Source organism: Mandrillus leucophaeus, unplaced genomic scaffold, assembly GCF_000951045.1.
Source record: "Mandrillus leucophaeus isolate KB7577 unplaced genomic scaffold, Mleu.le_1.0 Scaffold40, whole genome shotgun sequence".
Taxonomy (NCBI): domain Eukaryota; kingdom Metazoa; phylum Chordata; class Mammalia; order Primates; family Cercopithecidae; genus Mandrillus; species Mandrillus leucophaeus.
Window position 1 is genome coordinate 5,202,872 of NW_012104254.1, and position 23,824 is coordinate 5,226,695.

General features: G+C 44.3%; 1 pseudogene; it reads left to right on the forward strand.

Annotated features, from left to right (window-relative positions):
* The first annotated feature begins 12,784 nt into the window (after positions 1-12,784).
* On the forward strand, positions 12,785-13,660 carry LOC105548105 (annotated as a pseudogene).
* Positions 13,661-23,824: the final 10,164 nt, after the last annotated feature.

Below are 23,824 nucleotides of genomic sequence, written 5' to 3' on the forward strand. Positions count from 1 at the left end.
CATGGCAATGCCAATTGAGGGGGTAGCAATATCGTGGGGACATCAGGAGTGGAGAGTTGGAAAAATGTAGGTAATACTGCATAGATGCAACTCCCACAAAACAGCAGTTTAAAAAGATGTATGGGCCAGGAACGTTGGCTCACGCCTGTAATCCCAGCACTTTGGGAGGCTGAGGCGGGTGGATCACGAGGTCAGGAGTTCGAGACCAGCCTGGACAATATGGCGAAACCCTGTCTCTACTAAAAAAAAATTACAAAAATTAGCTGGGCGTGGTGGCATGCACCTGTAGTCCCAGCTACTCAGGAGGCTGAGGCAGGAGAATCACTTGAACCTGGGAGGCAGAGGTTACAGTAAGCAGAGATCACGCCACTGCACTCCAGCCTGGGCGACAGAGTGAGACTCCGTCTCAAAAAACAAAAAAAAAAACAAAAAACCCCCCAAAAAACCCAAAAAGTACGTTCAGTTGATAAGAAAAGGAATCTTGCTCCAATTTAACAAGAATGACTGCCAGATTTGTTAAAAGGAAATAGGTGGTTGAATAACTTGATAACTTGAATGCTTTTCATCCAAATTTATGTTAAAACTCTATGACATGTCTTCTAGACTGTTTAGTTCCAACAGGTCACTTTGCCTAAGATTTGGGCAACTGCCACCTTGTGGCCAAGACTGCCCCATGGATTAGGAGGGGGCAGCTTGGGCTTCTGGTGTTGTTGCCAGCAGATGTCCAAGATCACTTTTCTATTGCTAATAAAATAACTACAGCTTAAAGCTTCTATGCAGTGGAACAACTTAGAAATCCAATCTGTTTTTTTCAAGATTTGAAAGCCATGGAAAACTTTTAAGTAAGATATAGTAGAGGGTTTTGTTTTGTTTTTATATGTAGAGTTAATAAATGCTATTTAGTCTTGGACTATCAACTTATTCTAAACCTTTCCTTCAGGCTAAACTTGTGGGATTTTACTTGCTCTGGTCTCCAGTCCTAAAAAGAAACCAGCTGTATCCTGCAGTTGGCCACCTGTCCTGAATTTGAGAGCGTTAGTTCCAAGGACAAGCCTAGGGTCTCTGTCAGCCTCATTCTAGGCAGGAGGAATGTTTCCTTGGTGTGCCTGGTAACCTTGCTGCTGACGTTTGCTCCCTCTTTTACTGCCATTTGTGTAGTTAATACTTCATTTACATAGAAAGGAATTTCTCTAATTAAATGTTACATTTCATTAATCTAGAATTCTGCTAAAAATCGTGTTTTAACAAGACTTTGTGACTACCAGCCTCTTTTAAAAATGGTCTGTATCTTTAAAGGGGCTAGGCCCTTTTTTTCTTCTGAGATGTTAGAATGTATCTATAATAGATGACAACAGTTTTTATGCAGCTACCCAGTGGTTTAATCACAATGCAAAAACAACACTGCTAATCTGAACAATCTACATGGATGACAACTCATTGAAATAACTATCAATTAACAACATAATTGTCAGTTATAAGTTGCCAACATTAAAATAAGCAATTGTTACTTCTATGAGGCTTTTGTGCTTTTTTCTCCTCCTCCGCAGGGTGTGGATATAGGGTAGGGGCCTGGGTTGAAAAGTTTAAACTGATGACCAAGTTACTTGTTGTTTTAATCATTAGATCCTCTCCCTTATAGGTTACTCTGAAGTGAAAATAGTGGTGCTAGTCATAAAATTCCACTCCAGGCTTGGCAGGTCAACCTGGCCTTGGTTTTGAAATCTCTGTAGCATCAAATGTGATGCCAGGTCCTATTCCCTTTAATCAGGGCCTGCTGTAGACAGAGCATGACATGTGAGTTCTCTCCTATTCTATTCGATCAAGATTGTGTCAAAGAAAACCCAGCCTCTATATGAAGGCAGAGTCCACTTTTGCTAGAGCAGCTGAAAAGAATTTAACCCAGTATCGTCAGGATAATGGCCTCAATGTCTCCTCTCTACATGATTTCAGCTGAGAGTCCCCTCACCCCAAGCCTCTGTGGGTGAGTGAGCAAAATGTGCAGCAGAAAAAGAGTCAGGACTTGGTGGAGGAGGGGCATTGTGAAAGTCAAAATTGCCACAGCCACATTTTGTGTTTCTATCGCTCTCACTTGGTAGAAGACAGGTGGCCAAGTGGACCCAGGTTCCTGGTCATGCAGGAACACCTTCAGGAGGAACTACCTCAAGGTAGGACTCCAGCTTGTGCTTGGGCACAAAACACTTCATGGTGCGAAATTATGCACCACGAGCCAACACCTGGAGCTAGCTGAAATAGGAATTATGACTGAACTACAATCGGCCCTTGTGCATTAGGCCAATCGATCTGCCCTTGTGCATTAGGCCAATCATCACATGGTACTTCTCCATCTGAAGAAAGTTTGACTTGGAACTTGCAACAAATAGCCGTCTCCCACTTTGCGGGGCATGGTGATGGAATGGAGAAAAAACAGGCTTTTGAACTAGATTCCTGGAATCAGAATAGTGGTGCTATGAGTTACTGTCAGTACATGGCCAGGCTCCTTTCTTGGGTCTTTAATTTCTTACCTCTAAAATGATGACAATAAATCCATCTTGCAGTGATGTTTAGAGTATGAAGTCAGCTGACACAGGTTAAGTGCCTCACGCGTTGTTGGTGCTTACAAGTGACTGGTCATGATTAATTCAGAGAGACAGCAACAAAGACTCTTTTTTTTTTTTTTTTTTTTTTTTTTTGAGATGGAGTCTTGCTCTGTCACCCAGGCTGGAGTGCAATGGCACAATCTCGGCTCACTGCAACCTCTGCCTCCTGGGTTCAAGTGATTCTCGTGCCTCAGTCTCCCAAGTAGCTGGGATTACAGTCATGTGTTACCATGCCTAGCAAATTTTTGTATTTTTAGTAGAGACGGGGTTTCATCATGTTGCCCAGGCTAGTCTCAAACTCCTGGGCCCAAGCAATCCACCTGCCTCCACCTCCCAAAGTGCTGGAATTACAGGCGTGAGCACCAAGCCCAGCCCAAAGACACTTTTATTGGCCCAAAAATATTTAAGTTAATGAAGTAGCTTTGCTTCTTTGATCATAATGAAAGGAAATTTAAGTTAAAAATTGTTAAAATTGTCATCAATATTTTCATTTTAAAACTTAAGATTCAGTGGACTGTTATTGCTACTATGCATAATAACTTTATTAATCATTCACTCCTGAATCAAGCTTTTCTGTGCAACCGAGTAGGTGCTATTTATAAGTGAACAAGTTTTGCAAATAGTCTGTGACATGCACAGGTGACATTTAATAATAGTATAGCAAATATCCTTTGTGTTCTTCGCATGTTTATATCATTTGACCATACATAGCATAGTCAGCATTCCAAAGAAGTCAAGAACTCTCTGTTATCCTAATATCATGCTTGGAGAAGATATGACTCTGCTTTTTATGCTCATCAGCTTAGGGTGGGGGGCACTTTTTAGGTGCCAAAAAACAAGGTTTCCAGTTACTGAATGTTTTGCTGTTTTTCTTTTCTAAATGCTTCTCCTAAGGCGGCCTACTGTTGTGCTTGTCGTGTCACTTGGGTGCCTCTAGACATCTGTACACTTCTCCAGCTGCGTGGGAGACACACTTCACCTTGTGGCTCTTCCTGTCAAAGGTTGCATGTGCTGCATGGAAGAATAGTTGACTTTGCTGATAGGGAACGTCTCATTGCACCCCTTTTCCACACCATCTGTCTGACCTGGACCCATTCCAAGCACTACGGCTTTGCTGGCAGAATGGTCTTCCTGCTACAGAAGTTTTGTAATCTGCTAATTGACAGGGTAAGGAAAATTTATATTTGGGTTACAGCTGAAAAGTTGGATGTTTCTTTGATGGGGCTTTAAATGCTGACATATGCTGCCTTGGTTTTTGATTTTAGGCATCCCCGTCGGAGCACAATCACATGCTCTCCCCTGTGTTCTCCGCCTCATTGAGAATATGGCAGCCTTTGGAGAAGAACACCAATATGATCTACTAGGGAATTATCATCTACTTAGTTTACTCATTAAGCAATGATTTTATTATTATTATCTCTTTGTAGTATGAGACAGATGGCAAAGAAGGAGTTTGCTTTATTGAACAAGATGCAGTATTGGGCATGGCAGATCTCCCTGAATGGTTAACATCTTCTACAGTCACTCAGTCTAATAAGCATCTTTGCTTTTGTACAGGGTCTGATTCTACACTCAGCTGCTAATTTAAGTGCAAAGCTGTTAAATTTTTTTTTTTTTTTTTTCCAGGGACAGCGTCTCACTATGTTGCCCCAGGCTGGAGCACAGTGGGGCTATTCACAGGTGTGATCACAGCATACTACAGCCTCTAACTCCTGGGCTCAAATGATTCTCTGCCTCAGCCTCCCGAGTAGTCAATTCTTTTTTTCTACAGGTGTGCTGAGGACAGAAAAATCCTAAAGATGGAAGTATCGTTAAAATCGTGCTGATCCAGTTGACGTTTGTGGTTGCGCTCATCTTGTAATTGTGCTTTAAAACTCAATGTAAGCAACCCCCACTGAAGTGAGTACAGTCACGCTTACTGATCCATACCTGAGTCCTTCAAGCGGCGTCCTCTGTGCACGAAAGCTACATGCACAAACTGAAGGCAGTGCATGAGTGTGGTATGACATCTTACCTCTGGAATCCTGGGGCCCCTTTCTCAGTTGCAGCCCCTTCAACCTGCCCTTGAACAATGATCAGCAGAAAGATGAGAATGAAAGAGAAGAAAGAGAATTTCTTCCATACCTTTCAAAACTTCAAAGAAGTTGTCTCCAATCTGGTTCTGATGATTCATGTCTCAACGCAAAGCACATATAAATATCTGAAATCTGCACACTGATCGGAAATAGTTTTTGGGAAGTTGGATTTAATCCCATGAGCCAAATGATCACTACCAACAGTGATCAGGGAAAACCAAAGTCCACAGCAAATTTTAATTTGGCAAATGCATAAAATGTTCAAAAGAGCAGAGGTCTCATTTACATTCCTCCCTCTTATATGGGATTTTCTTCTATATTAGTAATTAAAGGGTGCAGGCTATCGAGCGCAACTATATCACATAATAGCCATCGGGGGCACACTAACAACTTCCTTGAAGTAACGCACACTAGGGTGTTTATGGTTCAGTGTCACATAGACTCTCTTTGATCTAAATTAGGATTCATTGGCAAACTCACAATAGGCTCCACATGTACCCCTCTCAACCTCTTTCTTTTAATCATGGAAATTAAAGATGGAAAATACCCATTAAGTCACTTAGTCCATTTCTCTGTTAGGGCGAAATTGTTGCCTGTGATACATGGGTAGTGCTTGGTCCAGCTTAAATGTAAATGTCTTAGGCAGTGTGCAGCCTCCTGATTTTATCATTTTCTTCTTTCCCTTCAGAGGGGAAGAAATATAAAACAGAGGCGGAGATTTCCTCCCTTCCTTATGGGTTGGAGGTAATGGTCGTGGGATGGGCAAATGTACTCAGATGCTGTCAGCTTTCTGGAAACCACACCACTTGCTATGGCAATTCCATCACTCATGAAGCACACAGATCATTCAATCCCCGTCTCCAACACGTTTTACTCTTCAGCTCAATGGAACGATTCCGATTCCTGAATTATTCCTATAAACTTGAGTGAGCAGGTATTCCAGATTTGGTGAGGGAGAACGTGGCCCAGGAAAGGAGAACCTGTCTCTTTTAGGCTCCCTCTTTGATTAGCTCGAAACAGCACAGCCCTCCCAATTGGAGTGTGAAGTCATGGGTGCAGTGTGAGCTCACGATTGGGCCACTGCCTATTTTATTCTGGGGAGTGGCCAGTGGAGGTATTTTTATCCTTTGAACATTTGGCACCTGAAAGATGCGAAACATGTGTCATTGCACAGTGAATTCCCTCCCTGACTCATGTTCCGCAACGGAAGGAAAATTGTCACTCAGCATCTGCCCACATCTCTAGCTGTTGAAGTGAGGTCTATGGGAAAGTTGCAAAAACCCAGTGACCAACTCTCCAGTGAGGTCTCTAGGGGACACATAGCAGTGACTGAGATGAGACTTCAAAAGGGAAATCATGAGCCATTATTAGGTTTGCATTGGGTTTGTTTTAGAGATTTTCTTTTAATCTGTTAAAATCACTAGTGAAATTGTACGGCCTTAGGAAAATTGAATAAGTGAACATTTCCAATTCTGATGCAGATGTGCTAGAGTGTGATTGTTCACATCATAAGACGGAAGTCTTAACCTCCAAAATTCACTGTGGGTTTCACTCAGTGGACTTCCCTCATGCATCTGAAGGAGGATCAGGTTTGCAAAACCCAACGTACTTATCAAGAAGGCTTCTGATTGTCTAAAGCAATGGCAGGGTTCTATCAGACAGAAAAAGTGCTTTCAGTCATGTCCAAACACCATGGATAATACTAACTGTACATTCACAGAGAGATAATGTTCAGGGCCTCTATCATGTGTAATATATTCCCAATATATTTCTTATTTTAAATATTCCATCGGTGGTAATATATAATGAATCTTTGAATGGATGCACACATACAAAATCAGAATCAGTTCTAACTTGATGGTCTAGTGTCAGAATCTACTGAATGCAATTCTGATGTGGGATCCTATCTTTTGCTAATGAAAATGTCAAGTTTTAAGGCAGATGTGGCAGAGACTGCTTGTTGTTCTCCCAGTCACCATTCTCCCTGATTTTTAGTGCCTGCATTTCCCACTCACCAGTATGGCTGGATAACTGCTGGCCAATGAGATGAAGGGGGAAGCAGTGTGGGGCATTCCTGGATGGTGTCCTTACAGAGCACCATCATATCCCCTGCTCCCCTTCCCTGCCACCTGCAAAGCGGCCATGGTGGTTGGAGATCTAGCTGCCACCTTAAATCCCAGGGATGAGGATCACATCCTAGGAACACCTGGAAGGTGCCTGCACCCCACATAATTTCATGGAGTGTCCAGACTAACCCTAGAGACCTTTGCTCTGGACATTTTTGTACATGTATGAATAAAACCTAGTATGTTAAAGTCACTGTTTTCTAAGGGTTTTCATCACCCAAATCTAACCCTAATCCTAATTTTGTCACTGGTCTTAACCTTTATTTTGTTTTTTGTACTTTTTTTTTTTTTTTGAGATGGGGTGTCACTCTGTTGCCCAGGCTGGAGAACAGTGGCACGATCTCAGCTCACTGCAATCTCCATCTCCTGGGCTCAAGCCATCCTCCCACCTCAGCCTCCTGAGTAGCTGGGACTACAGGTGCATGACACCATGCCTGGCTAATTTTTGTAATTTTTGTAGAGGCGGGAGTCTCCCTATATTGCCCAGGCTGGTCTCAAACTCCTGAGCTCAAGCTGTGTGCCTGCCTGGGCCTCTCAAAGTGCTGGGGTTACAAGTGGGAGCCACTGCACCTGGCCTTAATCTTTATTTGGATACATACTTAACATCTTCTTAAAGTCTAGGTATTTCAGTTTCAGTTGATAATCAATGCTGGTTGATAATCATGTTACATTTATTCCTCAGTTGATAATCATGTTGCAGTGGATAATCACGTTTCATTTATTCCTCTGAACATGACCTTGAAGGGTTTGCAGATAAAGGTGCATGGAAGAACCCCAAACTTACAGATTCCCAAATATGTGATTAGGCAAAATAACAAGATGGACATTGAGAGTGGGAGGCCTCATTCAGTTTCTTGCATCCATTCTGTTTGCAACATGTAGAAATATGTACTTCCATTCCATAAATGGTTTAATGAGAACCCAGGCAAAAATAATGGTTACTATAAATAAAACTCAAGAGTGAGGGCCCGAAGTCAGGACGAGTTAGGACCAGGAAAATGTAGAAATGGATGGAGGGACAGATAGTGAGTTCCAAAGTGGTGTGTATCCACAGACTCAACTGTGGTATGGGAAAACATATGCTAATACTAGAATGTTTAGGTATGTTTAGCCAGAGTCACTCTTCATCCCAAAAGGAGAGGCATGAAGATTTAGTCATATTTAACATGGTGACTGGCGTATGCTTCACTCTACCAGCCCACAACACCAAGGGAAGACACAGGGCCCTGAGGAATGCGGGCAGGAGCTCCACACCACAGGGAGGCTGGCAGGGCCACCTCCCTGCTTTGGCTGCTCTCGGCAGGCTGTGGCATCCTGCAGTACACTCATGCTTGTCATCTCACTCATGGCCAAAGCAAAAATCTTTACTATGGTCTATGAGGCCCAGCGGGATCTGGCCTTGCATGAAGTCTCTGAGCTCCTCTCTGACTCCTCTCGTTCATTTCTCTCCAGCCACTTGGGGCTCCTTGTTCCTCCCACAAACCAGGCACACTCCTGCCCCAGGGCTTTGCCACTGGCTGTTGACTCTGCCTGTAACGCTCTTCCCCTAGACAACTGTCTAGCTGGTTCCCTCACTTCCTTTGGGTCTTCATTTAATGTCACCTGTGTCCTGTTCCATGGGTTTGTGGCTTATACTCTTCATGTTTATGTGAATCCTCAGAGAAGGAGGATAGCAAGCTGAAACTTACTTCCGCACAGAAACTACTTCTTTCACTTCACATGCTAGCATTATATTCAAGCAAATAAGAAAATAGCAAAGCTGGTGCTTCTCCTACTACTCAGACAAGTTCTTTGTTAGCCTCATTAGAAGTAAATGTTATGACAGTCCAATCTAACTGGGTGTGAAAGAAGAAATTAAAACAATTTGAAATTATTAGAAGACTTTTTTTTTTTTTTGAGACTGTTTCACTCTTGTTGCCCAGGCTGGAGTGCAGTGGTATGATCTCGGCTTGCTGCAACCCCCGCCTCCTGCGTTCAAGGGATTCTCTTGCCTCAACCTCCCAAGTAGCTGAGACTACAGGCACCTGGCACCACGCCTGGCTAATTTTTGTAGTTTTGGTAGAGGTGGCGTTTTGCCATGTTGGCCAGGCTGGTCTCGAACTCCTGACCTCAGGTGATCCGCCCACCTTAGCCTCCCAGAGTGCTGGGATTACAGGCGTGAGCCACCATGCCTGACCCCTAGAAGACCCTTTGAAATATGGATTTATATCCTCAGTCATTGACAATGAGCCCTGGCCTTTGTGTATATTATGCTTTAAAATATCAGGTAATAATAGACGTACATGTATTTTATTTGTGTATTTATTTAGAGACAAGTTCTCACTCTGCAGTGGCACAATCATAGCTCATTGCAGCCTCAACCTCTCGGCCTCAAGTGATCCTCCCTCCTCAGCCTCTCAAGTAGCTGAGACTACAGGCATGTGCCACCATGCCTGGCTAATTTTTAATTTTTTTGTAGATATGGGGTCTTGTTATGTTACTCAGGCTGGTGTCAAACTCCTGGATGCAAGTGATCCGCCTGCTTCAGCCTCCCAAAGTGCCATCATTACAGGCATGAGCTACCATGCCTGGCCATGTATATGATTTATAAATAAATAAATAAATAAATACACATCTAGTAGGGAGTTGTCCTTAAATTTTTCCCTCTGGGGATGGTGAGATTAAAGAGTGGTTTTGAGATTAATGGCATAGGCGATCAAGACCTATGCTATATTTGAATTTTGATTTGACTGTGAGCTTCCTAAAAGCTTTAAAAAATGAGAGAGAGAGAGAGAGAGAGAGTGAGAGTGGCAGGGCGCGTTGGCTCATGCCTATAATCCCAGCACTTTAGGAGGCTGAGGTGGGCAGATCATGAGGTCAGGAGTTCGAGACCAGCCTGGCCGATATGGTGAAACCCCATCTCTACTAAAAATACAAAAATTAGCTGGGCGTGGTGGTGCACACCTGTAGTCCCAGCTACTCGGGAGGCTGAGGCAGAAGAATCGCTTGAACCCGGAAGGCAGAGTTTGCAGTGAGCCGAGATCACGCCACTTCTCTCCAGCCTGGGTGACAGAGCGAGACTCCGTTTCAGGAAAAAAAAAAAGAAAAAAAGAAAGAGAAATGAACAGTTAGGACATAACTTTCATGCTCAGGAGTGACAGACTGTTTCCTCAAGGGAAGTAAAGCTTGTCTCAGCTTTCAAAAAAAAAGAAGAAGAAATTTTTTAATGGGGTCTTTCCTGTGGGGACCTGGGTGATACAGTGGACAATATCCTCAACATTTTTCCCACGGCAGATGCTGTGAGTTTCATTTGACTGCTTCTCAAAGGACTTTCGAGCATTCTGTAATTGTTGGCTGTTATTACTGTACATGCTGTGTCAGTGATTGGGGTCTATGTAGTGCTAGGTTCATTTCACAACCAAACAGTTTAGTTTTCACTTTACCCTGTAACTATCAACTGGTGGTTGAACGCTTGGCTGATCATTCTTCGCCCTTTGCCTGGCATAGGCATTGGCTTGGGTGCTTCCCCTTTCTTGTGCTCTGATTTCCTTAAATCTGTGCAAAATGCTTGTCATGGTATTGCCTGACAATATATATATCAGTCCATATTTTTCTTTATGAATGTTTATTCCACAGTTTGATCTACATCATTGAAGCAGCAGCCTTGTGATTTGTTTTCACTGTATTCTCCTGAGACTCCCAGCCGGGCCCCAATCTTGTGGGCCTCTTCACTGAATGAGATTTTCTCTAAAGTTGCCTAAGCTGAGGCTTTCCTGCCTAACAGACTGAAAACTTGCAACACTGAAGTGAAGAGCTGCTCCTGTTGGTTATATTTTGGGGCATTTCTTCCAGCTCAGATGGGAAATTTGAGATACATTTGTGTAATGTTTTAGGAATTTATCCCCTGCTCTCCCTACCACAGTACCCATCAGGTTCTTCCTATTCAACAATTATATGCACTGGCTTTCGAAAAGAGCCCCCAGGATGGGCCCTCTGGTGGAGGGGAGGGGAGCCCCATCTTCAGGGATGCAGTTAGACATGCTTGTGCTTGTGGCCCAGTTGAGACATCTGGGACCTCATGAAGAATGAGGCTTAAGGAAGATGCCAAAGGGCTTTTAAAAGATATGAATCTCTGAAACCACAAAAAACCTTATGCTCTGTATCCGCACCGGGTGAAACCAGGGCTCACCTTTCGCTGACACTCACCGATGTAGCTGCATTGGTTGTCTGGATGTGGAAATCCATCCATGTGCGCCAGTACGTGGCCACTGCCCCAGGCCCGCTTCCTGTGCGCTTTCCCTCACCCCAGCTGCTCTGGATGCCACAGGAAGCCTCCATTCCTTCCCCACGATCCAGAACCTCACCCCGGGATTAAAGTAGATGGTAAGGCTGACTTTTGCACGGCCTCACTATACTGTGGGCCTGGCCCAGCGGCCTCATGTGTCTCCCCTCTCAGAGTCTCTTTCCTGCTTGCCCCCTACATCCTTGATTCCTCCGGGGCATTCACTGTCTCTACTGGAGAGTGCTTTTGCCACTCACAGAAATGACCTGGGGCAAGTCCTGTGGCCTCAGATCATCCACTGCCAAATGGAGTTGCTGTGTGAAGTTAAAGAAGAAAATGACTGAGGCCCTGGGCTTAGCATATGGGAACCTCGCAGGAAGGTGAGCTCCCTCCTTTTCCTTCTCCTCTTCCTTCCCCTTCCCCCACTCTCTTTCTCACTATCACCTTCACCATCATCCTGCACCCTGGGACCCAGTCCTGCTCTCAGCCACTGTTTGCCAAGCCCCGTTAGGGCGGGAGATGTGAATTAAAGGGCTGGTAGTGCTCAAGTGTGTTCAGGAAGCGTCGAGAGGGGCAGGTGAAAACTTTCATCCTTCCTGCTTCAACCTATCCACTTCTTGAGTCTTGGGGCACGTTCAGGAGAATGAGGGCGTGTTCCAAATTCCTCAGTGACTTCCGGGAAACCTTTCTAGTCTTTTTATCCTGTAAAAGATAGCTTCCTACACGCCCTCTCTTGCTTCTAAACACTTCTTTTGAAGCACAGTGGTGAATAAATGAAGGAAGCTCCCTGCTGGGCCTCCTCTATGATCTCCTACCCCCTTGCTTGTCTGTGTCGTAATTGTTATCTTTTCTGGCAAGTCTGATTTCAGGGGCTTTGTTAGGTGCTCTGACAGTGGTTCCCAAACTGGTCTGCACATTGGAACCACCTGGCTAGCTTAAGCAGTTGCAGATGCCGGGTTCCCACGCTCAGAGGTTCTGATTTGGTGGGTGTGGGGTGCTGTCTGGGCAGCGGGAGCTTTAAAAGCTCCCCAGGTGACTCTAAATGTGTGGCTGAGTCTAGAACCATGGTCACAGCAACCTAATGCCATGGGGGCACCAGGACACTGGAGAGATTCTTGCTGAATCTTTTGGTACGGGCGGGCTGTGGACTAATGAATGAATGGTTTAAGCTAATAAATTGTTATTTACTGCCTGTTTATCATTTCCTGAAGGCAGTGGTTCTTAAACTTTAAAGCATATGAGAATTCCCTGAAAGACTGTGTAAACCCAGGTTACTGAGTCCCACACCCAGATTTTCTGGTTTATCAGGTTTGAGGTGGTTGATTTGTAACCGGTTCCCTGGAAATGTTGTTGCTGCAGGCCCAAGGACCATACTTTGAGAACCACCGCCTTAAAGCGGAATTTCTCTACCCTCCCTGGGCACTTGTTAATAAGCCAAGATTCTTGGGTCCCACTCTAACCTGCTGAATTGGCGTCTCCAGGGAAGGTGCCTGGACTGTCTGGTCACCAGGCATCTTTTGGTTCTTATTGTCAGGGGGCCTGGAACCAATACCTTAAAACAACACCAAGTGAGGAACCAGACACACAAGCCTAGGTTAGAACAACAAATGTTCACATTTAGAGTTGACAGTGGTTTAGATGGTAATTAAAAGGACAAAAAGATCCCCCCAACACCCGCAGTGATATTGGGCCTGCAGGTCTGTGTCGAGCTTCAGACATAGGTCTCTGTTCCTCAGGATGGCATTTCGTACAGTTGTCAGGAATAGGCCTACTTTAAACAATACCAAGTGACATTTAGAAGATGAGGGGGTAAAACTGATTACTATGCTTGGAAACGCTTGGTGATACAGGATAAAAATAAGTACAACATGTCCAAATCCAGGATGATAGTTCATGTAACTCCTAACAGAGATATCATTTGTCAGATTGCTTATGCCTGTGTGCAAGGGCATGTGACTGTCTGTGCAGTTTATGCACATAAAGTACCAAAATATGGTGTGAAGGCTGGCCTGACAAATTATGCTTCAGCACGTCGTAGTGGCCTGCAGGCTTCTCAACACGTTTGGCATGGACGCCATCTAGGAAGGCCAAGAGGAGGTGACCAGAGATGAATATGATGCGGAGAGCATTGATGGTCAGCCTGATGCCTTCACCTACTATTTGGATGCAGGCCTTGCCAGAATCACCACTGACAATAAAGTTTTTGGGGCCCTGGAAGCTGTGGATGGAGGCTTGTCTATCCCACAAAGTACCAAATGATTCCCTGGATATGATTCTGAAAGCAAGGAATTTAATGCACAAGTGCATTAGAAGCACATCACAGGTCAGAATGTTGCAGATTATATGCATCACCTAATAGAAGATGAAGATGCTTACAGGAAACGGTTCTCACAATACGTAAAGAACTGCGTAACTCCAGACTTGGTGGAGGAGAGATATAAGAAAGCTCATGCTGCTGAAGGAGAGAATTCAGTCTACAAGAAACCCAAGAAAGAAGCTGAAAAGAAGAGGTGGGACCTGTCTCCCAAACTGTCCCCTGCCCAGAAGAATGATCAGGTAGCTCAAAAGCAGGCAGGCTTCCTTAGAGCTCAGGAGCTCTGAGGTCTGCTGAGTGCTAAACTTAACAATTTTCTATGAAGATTTTGCAGATAAGACAATAAATGTATTGACCAAGCAGAGAAAAACAAAAGGCTAAAGTGAATATATTAGTAGAGCGATGCTGAGAGTGTTCTTTCCTTATATTGTAGGACTTCCCCTTCTTTTCATCCCACACTCAAGCCCTAGACATTACTATTGGGTCTTCCAGTGGATGGCATGAAATGAGTTAGGCAAAGCAATAAATCTCTTGCTGAATATTGATCAGTATTGTAGACCTTTAACAAAATATAATATAATTGATCTCAATTTATTTTTGAACCCTGTTCAGCAAATGGTTTGGAGGCTGGGGAAGAATTTATATTTGAAAGCTAAAGACATATACCTCAATATTTTCTGGTTTAAAGCAGTTAGATCAGGCACTTATTGGTCAATGTTCAATCTTTGGGAGTTTCTCCCTCTTCCACCTTCTTCTAGTCAAGCTGGTTTCTGGAACAGGGAATGCTTAGGTGTCCAATGTGCCAAGGGAGAGGGGATAGCTGGTCCCTAATTCTGAGGGTCACCTGCCAGTGGTCTTAATGGCCCAGGCCACATTGCTGTGATTATTCCAGCAGTCCTCAGGCCTGCAGGTGATTTTTCTCCTGGGTTGGAAAGTCTTTTGCTAGGCTTACAATAGGTCTGTTTCTTAGACCTTCAAATAGATGCTTTCTAAGCCCTGCAGGAAATGTTCTTCTGATGGGGAGGTGGGAACCTGTATACACATTGGTAGATGTCCATGAATTTTCTTGGGCTTGGGAATTTAGATGACTTTCGCTGTATTACAGAACCTGCTTTTTAGTGATTGACCAGGGACAGAATGCAAGTCACTTGCTTCCCGGAGCAGGATTTGGTATGCTGGCTCATCTCCTTTCTCTGTCCCCACCCTATGCTTGGCCGTAACTCCATGCCATCTCTACATGGTTCCCTGTTTCTTTTTACCTCCATACGCTGATCTTAGCTTCTCCAGATCCAAGAGACAATTTGTTATAGGAAGAACTGACAGAGTTGAGCCAAAATCTGCTGTCTTTAGACTCGGGTCTGACATACAACTCAATTCCTAAAGACTAGAAACGCCAACCATGTAGAAAGCATTCTGTTCATGTCTGCATTTGTGCATGTATTTGTGGAGCCTCTGCTGTGCGTTGGCATTGTGCTAGGCTTGGTGTTGGGTGCTGCTGACCACAGAAAGGTCCCAGACATAGGAATGCAAAAATAAAATTGCAAAACCAGGCAGCCTTTAATTAAGATCAAAGTACCGATGATCTAAGTAAGTGTTAGATAAGAATGTGACTGTGCACTGGAATAGTAAGAGAAGACTTCTTTGAAACAGTAGGTCTGGGTCAAGCCAAAGCTCAAGGAGGGGAATGAAGCTGACAAAGTGGTGAGACAACTGGATAAGACTCTACCCCCCACACTGATGAAGCATTGGCCATTGCCCTCAGTAGCCCACGAGTGCCCAGGGAAATGAAAGGCTGGGGCAGGTGAATTCTAGTGAGTTGACAGATGTCATGGTCAGTTACAAACTGGAGGAGAAGATGATGTGGGGAATACCAAAGAAAGTGATGTGAAACAAGAGGGGAGTGAAGTTTGATTCTGTGCCACCATTGAGATACTACATTTCATGTTATTTTATCAAGAACAGATGTTGGTGTGTCAAATTGATTCAAATGCAGAAAGGCCAAAATGTAGATGCACTAAATTTGCAAAGCTTTGGGGAAACTGGAAATTTTATAATCTGCTGATTTTAATACTCCATCAGTGTAGTATTCTTACCTAAGAAATGCAGAAAATGAAGTCTATTTTTCCTTTCATAAAACTTAAGGATGAGATGTATGAGGGAAGACAACATAGGGAATATTTGTGTAGAACTAGTAGTAAATTCAAGTTATCTGACTGCATAGCCAGGTATGCTCATTGGACTGACTCCAAAAAGTTATCAAGGGAATATGAGCAAATGCAGCTTTTGCTCCTCAGAGTTCATCAAAATCCATATCTTTTACAATTCTTTTTATGTTGGCCCTAAAATGCTACTTGACTGAAATAATCTTCCCCTCGATAGCAAAGAATGTCTTATAAGCTACAGATTAATTGGTCAACTTGACATTCCATGTTCCCAATAGCTAATGCTAGTGCCCCTTTTCCTAGAACACGGATCTTGTGGATGATTTATGGGTGGGAATGACTTAAGGCTCAATTACCCTCCATTTAACAACTCCTGTAGTGCCTCTTACTCGGAATTGTATTGCATTTCCCATTCCGTTCCCTGTGCTTCAAATAATTTTCCTCTCCATTTTAACGTGCTGACTTCTTCCTTGACTTTAAGATTCACCTTGGAAGAAAAATGAACATTTATTGATGCTTCATGTACCAACGCAGCCCAAGGCTTTGACATTGGTTATCTATGTAAAATGATCAACAGCTCGTTGAAGAAGGTATTATTTTTGTCACCACTCACTCACTTTTTCATTTTACAATGGAGAAACCAAGGCTCAGAGGAGTGAAGGAACTTGCCTATTGCCACATATTGGGGTAGATGTAAACTGAAGTGACTGTAGGGCTCAATGATCTCCCCTCATCTGAGCAAGGCTCTCAATACCCAGGAGTGGACATAGGCACCTGACTCTTGTCAGTCCAACCGAATCATTTCTCAGGGGATTTGCAACTGGAATTGCAGAAAAAGGGTTAATCCTACTCTGATGGTTAAGCTGGGGAATGAAGACTGGCTCCCAGTTTCACTACATAGGCAAAGCCAGTCTGGTGGAAATAAAGCTAAATCACAGAGAAATGCAGAGAAGAGAGAGAGAGCGCGAGCATATGAACATGTGAGCATGATGCGCGCTGGGGTTTTCGAGTCTCTGATCCCGTCTCTGATGTCCAGTGGCACCTCCTCCTTCCAGGTGGGTGTGAACCTTCTAATACGTTTCCCGTTTTGCTCAAGCAACTAGCTTGGGTTGAGTTTCTGTCTTTTACAATCGAGTGTCCTAATTTTGCTGGTGAGCAGGACAGAGTTTCCAGATCACATGTTTTTTTCTGTCTGCCATATGACGTGCATTGAGTTTATCATCATCAGGACTTTCCTGGATGAGTTCCATTGACAACTTGTAATCAGTTCATTTGGTCATTTCGACCCCATGACCTTCTTACATCTGGGGGAACAAGGAAGAAGGCAAGAGTTTGCCAATATAAAACTGTATTCCATGCTAGGGCCACAACAAATGCTGTGTTCCATTCAGAATGTGAATTACCTGAGAGCAGAGACAGGACTTTTGAATTATTATATGTAATTATGGAACACTCTAATTACAAGCACATTTAATAATGTGACTTTGAAGACTGAAACTAAATGAAGTCTTGTAAGAAAATCTGGAATTATACTGTCTTAGAGTTAACAAAAAGGCATGTAAATAAACTCTCCAAGCTCATAAAGTATGCACAGGGCTACATTTGGTTGAGAGAGGGAAAAGCAGAAAGTGTTTGGAAAGAGGGTTAACAACAGCAATATGGTAGGGGAGGATAAGTGAAAGCCCAGTGGTCCTCTAACTGTTTGCACATGCAACACTGCTCTGGTTCCTTAGGACTTGGAACTATACAAGGAAGAGGTTCCTCGCTTGAAGGAACTTTTGTCTGTTTTAAATATTAGGTCAGCTGAGAAGTGTGGATTCAAAAGACAGGCTCAGTATTTGAAAGGGGGCACTAGAGACTTCAATAGGCTGGACCATCTCAGTCACTCCCTTAACCTCCCTTGGTGCTGGACCCCTCCCTGCTAATATGAAGATAGTCATAGACGTTCCCTTCTGGCTTTACAAAACAACTGACCTATGAGGATGAATGGAAAGGGAAGGATTCCAATTCTGTTGGAATCCCTGTACATATCTCAGATAACATGCATCTTCTGGAAAAGACAGAGGACACTTGATTAACTTTGTTGCTGCTCTGCTCAGTTGTGGCTGATGGAGGAGATGCAGCATTGGGAGCTAGAGGCCATTCGACTCAACCATTTTCTACCACTGAGTTGTCTTTGTCAGCTGCTTGTAATTAAAAAGACAAAAACAATTCTTTTCTTCCATCCCCACAAAAACTCCCCACCCCTGGCCTTTTAAAAGGAGTAAAATCAAATCTAAAAATAACAGGAGGGGGCAGGCTTAAACTAACAAGGAAATTCTGGAAAATCAGAAGTGGAGCATGGAAGCAGTTTAGCTGAAAGCATCTGTGCAGAAATTGCCTGAATTGGAACAGACGAGACAATCTGTGAGATCGTCCTTTGTAACCTCAGGACTGGATTTCAGATTTCAGCTTCTGGATCCCAGTGGAAAGCGGCTGATTCCTTCTACCAGAGGGGGAAGAGAAAAATGCAGAAACATGAGTCTTTACTTAGGAACAGAGGGAGAAGGTGGCATCTCTGATAGGTAGGGAGGCAAGTCTTTGTGTGCTTTTCAGAAAAGCTGGCGGTGAACTGAATTCAGTGAGGGGCTGGAAAGGAGCCAGGGGGCCGGCTGAGGGCAAGAGAACTTCCTGCGGGAGCTGGTGTCTGGGCCTGGGCTTCCTGGGAGGCGGGTCCTGGAAGTGAGTCCTGTCCACACAGGGATTACCAGCAATCGTCTTCCAAGAATGCCCACAAATGTGTTTGCAAAGAGGAGAGGAGTGCTGAGGTGGGGCTAGAGGAAGGTGGCATTTCTTGAGGTTGAAGGCACCTCCCGGGAAATCCTGGGTCTGTGCAACTAATTTGTGTGACCTGTTCTGGGGCAGGAAAGTAGGCTTGCTGGAGAGTGGGCAGAACCTTTACAGGGGAGATACCTGGTCCAGGTGTCTCAGGAGCAACGCCAACTCATCGCATTCATCAGAATACCGTAGAAACAAACAGCCCTACAGCTGCCTTCACTCCTAGCTCTGCTGCCTGTCTCACCGAAGCTGGCAGGGGGCTGTGCTCCACACAGTCCTGGACAAAGACCCCCACGATAACTGAGGCCCCACTACCTTGTAGCTGCACTATCTGGGGTGTGTTGCCTCCGCATTGCCCTGGAGGAGCCCACATGGACTTTTCTGAGCTTTATCCCATCAATGGCACTCCCTTTTCCTTGAAGCTCATTGGGTAGGACTAACCCCATGCCCTGCCCAACTGCAAGAGGGCTCAGATGGGGAGTTCGCCATGTGCCCCAGTCAAGCACTGGTCACCAGGCAGTGCTGAAGGGGTGACTTATGAAAGAACAGTTTAGCACAACCTCTGACAATACAGAGGAGATGGAGGGATAGTGAAGCACCAGAAATATGTGTACTTATAAGTACAGCACAGTCTTCCTAGAAGGTCATTGTCTGGCATGAAACTGGCCCTTTGCCAGGTGGGACAAATCAGTTGTGTGTTAAAGGGGCTGGAATCCAGGCCGGTGTGATTCCTACAGTATCGTTTTGGTGAATACTCCTGGAAACTGCCAGAGTTAATTTGGAGGGTGTCAGAGTATTTGTCTTTTTTTTGTGTGTGACTGCTTACTCACAGTATGAAGAGTAATGAAGGCCTGTTTTTTAATGAAGAATATATTGTTTAAGCTATTTGGGGTTAATATTGATTGCATATCCATATGAAGTCAGACATAATACTTTGTGTAACCCCCCACCAACCACACACAAAAAGAGGTAGAGGAGAGCTGAAATGTAAGAGTGGGGATGAAACTTTCATTTACGCATCTCTTCCAAAGAAATTAAGCACTCTGCATATAATCAAAATCCCACACGAGGGCAAAGTGGCACAAAGTATGTAAACTCATTGAATTTATGGCTGCATATTTCCAGATAGAAGGCTTTTGCAGTGTTCCAAATGTTTTTGTCATTTCAATGTATTTACAACATCTTTGGATAAAGAAAGCAAGCAGGGGGCCATGCATGGTGGCTCACACCTGTAATACCAGCATTTTGGGAGGCTGAGGCCGGCGGATCACCTGAGGTCAGGAGTTCAAGACCAGCCTGGCCAACATGGTGAAACCCCATCTGTATTAAAAAATACAAAAAATCAGCTGGGCGCAGTGGCATGCACCTGTAATCCCAGCTACACAGGAGGCTGAGGCAGGATAATCGCTTGAACCCAGGAGATGGAGGTTGCTGTGAGCTGAGATGGCACCACTGCACTCCAACGTGGGTGACAGAGTGAGACTTCGACTCAAAGTAAATAAATAAATAAATAAATAAAGCAGTGATTAGAACATTTTACCATTTTATTTGTTTTGGGTTTTCCTGTGGATTATTAAGCAAATAATCTACCTATCACAGGACGCCATTCTGATGTTAATGCATTGATGGTACCTGCTGAATTTAGTCTCAATGGGTCTATTTTTTGAAAAAGATAACTGCTTAACAAACATTTCCTGGTTTGTTTTGCTGAATGAACCAATTACTATTTTTCTTACTACTTAAAAAATGCCTCCCTAGCATTCAGTGTCATATGGCTTTTAAAACTTTAACTACAGTAATTCGCCCAGTGCACACTTATTGAGCATGTCCTTCATGCACCAGAAATATGTGTACTTATAAGTACAGCACAGTTCATACACATCTAATTCCTAAGAGGATTTTTAAAAATTGGATCTAGAAGACTTAAAAAATGGAGCTAGAAGTGAGGAGGGAAAGATTTTTGAGAGACAATACAAGTATTTCAGAGCTTCAGAACAACTTTAAAACCTTGTTACAAGGAAACCAGCCATAGTCTAACAGGGTAAAGTTGCCACCTTCCTTCCTAAACCTGAGTACTCCTGATGGGGTCCAGTCACCATGAGGTGGATGCTGAGTGAGAGGATGTTCTCCTTCTTCCAACAGAGAATGTCCTCTGGGCTCTTTGCCTGCCACATAGAGCACCTTTCCTTCGGCACCGAAGTGCACATTCTCTGTTCCAAGATGACTCTGCCAAGCTCTCCAAGAAACAAGAAAGATTGCCAGCGGGATGAAGTGCTGGAAAGTAGTGGTCACCAACATTGATATATTCTAAGGATATTACAAAAAGTAATAACAAATATAATAATGGGAAGCTTCCTGACCCTTCCTGCATCATGGCACAAACATTTCAGCAGCACTTGGGGGAAGTGCTGTGACACGTGGCTGCTCGAGATCATGTTCTGAGGAAATTGCTATCCCAAAGTCTCACAGATCAAAAGAATTAGGATCTTCGGATATTTCCAGAGAGAGCCATACAAATCCTATTCGCATACAATTTCAACTCTCCCTGTTTTTAAGAGGTTTCAGAGCTGTCTTTATAAGAACAGTTTGGCGTGGCCACTTCTTGGCACACTTCTGCACCACAGAGGGCTGCACTTCATGTATTGGGAGCACCACTGAGTGGGGATCAGAGGGCAGGGTCTTTGTCTAGGCTCTGCCGCTAACCAGCTATGTACCTCCAGCTAATCTATAGACTCTTTTTCATGACCTGTAAAATCATGAAACCGATGCTTCTTGAGGATCCCAGCACTGCAAGTACAGGATACAGCCAACTGCTCTTCAGACAACTGAGTACACATTCATGCATTTTTAAAAAGAGGATGACCAGCTTTTACATTTGGGTGGTCCTGTCATATTTTTGTCGATTTTCACAAAGGTTAGTTACAGGGGTCTCAGAAGTTGAGCCAGCAAGGTCTCCAACAACTCTTTGAGCCTGGCTGTGTTGTGCCCTGGGCAGGTCCCCTGGCCATGCTGGTGACCCTACAAGCAGAGAAAGGCTCTTCTCTGCTAGGATGGAAGAAGCCAAGCACTAATGGTATTAAAAGTTCATTCTAAGAGGCCAGGCATGTTGGCTCACACCTGTAATCCCAGCATTTTGGGAAGCTGAGGTGAGTGGATCACCTGACGTCAGGAGTTCAAGACCATCCTGGCCAACATGGTGGCGCTTGCCTGTAATCCCAGCTACTTGGGAGGCTTAGGTGGGAGGATCGTTTCAACCTGGGAGGCGGAGCTTGCAGTGAGCCAGGATTGTACTCGGTGGCAGGGTGAGGCTCTGTCTCAAAAAATAAAATTAAAAAAAGTTCATTCTGAGAGAAACAAGATGTGGGGAGTGTGCAGAGAACATGATGGCTAATGAGTGCTAACCGACTTCATGGTGAGACCTGGCCTGTAGCCTCCATCACAGTTGGCAGGATTGTATCTGTTGGGCAGTGTTCAGGGCCATGTACGAGCTCAGATGTACTTGGTGCCAGCTCACTGTTGCCATTTGGCTTAGACTTGGTAATCTGATAGTTTAGTTTATCCTTTGAGTAAGGGAGGAGGGAACACCTATCTTTTCCAACTATAACTAAAACCCAGTTGCTCCTAGAACATATGAAATAATAACATGACGTTTTTCCTTGAGTGCTTTGCAACATTCTCTATTGCTCTGGATTTTGTTTGGCCTGCTCCACCCCGGGTCTTCCCTATTTCAGACGATGGCAACTCCATCTTTTCAGTTACTCAGGCCAAGAACCCTGGAGTCATCCCACATTCAACTGGCCAGGAAATCCTCTTGGCTCTATCTACACGATGTCCAGAATCCAACTCCTCCTGGAATCTCACTCACAGTAAAAGCAAAAATTCCTATGATGGTCTATGAGGCCCAGCGGATCTGGCCCTGTGCTGTCTCTGAGCTCCTCTCCTATTCCTCTTGTTCATTCCTCTCCAGCCACACAGGGCTCCTTGAACCTCATGCAAAGCAGGCACACTCCTGCCCCAGGGCCCTTGCACTGGCTGTTTACTCTGCCTGCAACACTCCCTGCTGTCTAGCTTGCTCCCTCACTTCCTTTGGGTCTTGACTCAATGTCACCTTCTCAAGGAAGCCTACCTGGGCTCCACTATTAAAAGTGCACACTACCACTGATAACGTCTATATCCCTTCCTGCTTTACATTCCTGCATAGTACTGACACCAACAAACATCCTGCGTGTTTTTACTTAATTTGTTTTCTTTCCCCATTAGAACATAAGCTTCTTGGAGGCAGGGATTTTTGCCTGGTTTGTTTGCTGCGGTATCCCCAGCAGCTAGGAGAGCACCTGATGCATTGTAGGTGCTCAGTGATGACCGAGTGTTGGTGGGAACACTACCCAGAGCCTGCGGAATATGCAGCAGGAACACCTCCTGCAAAAGCTACACCCTCAGATCAGCTTCCCATCCCTTTCAGAGAATGTTAAGGAATTGTCCCATGTTGTCCCTCATCTGGAATTTGATATATAGACTATGGCTGGATTTTGAGTCAGGCTTGGACACTTTTCTCTTTCCCCAGAGATTCACATCTTGATGCGAATCCTGGCGATGAGACTGTAGAGCTCTAGTGACTTTGAGGGCTGAGCAGCAGCTTTGGGGATGGGTACCTTGCCTCCTAGCGTGCGCTTCTGCCGCTCTGATGTGCAGGCGGATCAGCTGGGGGGCTTGTTAAAAGTGCGGATTCTGATTCAGAAGATCAGTGGGGTTGAGGTTCTGCATTTCCAGTGAGCTCCCAGGTGGTGGTGATGCTGCTGAACTGGGGCCACCTGACAAACAGCAAGCTTCCAGCACACACCTTCTCTACAGACAGACATGAGAATGGAGCCCCCAAATACTGTATCACACCTCCAAAGTGAGCAATTAAAAAGGCCAGAGCACAGAGAGATAAATACCCCATGATCTGACTCATATGTGGAATCTAAAAAAATCAAAATCACAGAAGTAGAGAGGAGAACGGTGGCTACCAGGGGCTGCAGGCCCTGGGAGGGTGCGGGGAAGAGGGGAGGTTAGTCAATGGATACAAAGTTTCAGTTAGATGTGATGAATACCATCTGGAGTTCATTGTTCAACTGCACAGCATGGTGACTATAGTTAATAGTAATGTATTGTATATTTAAAAATAGCTAAAAGAGGATTTTAAATGTTCTCAACACAAATAAATGATAAGTATTTGAGGTGCTGGATATGCTAACTAGCCTGATTTGATCATTCCACAATGTATACGTATATAGAAATATCACCTTGTGCCCTGTAAATGTATTTAATTATTATTTGTCAATTAAAAATAAAACTTTTTTTTTTTTTTGAGACGGAGTCTCGCTCTGTCGCCCAGGCTGGGGTGCAGTGGCCGGATCTCAGCTCACTGCAAGCTCCGCCTCCCGGGTTTACGCCATTCTCCTGCCTCAGCCTCCCAAGTAGCTGGGACTA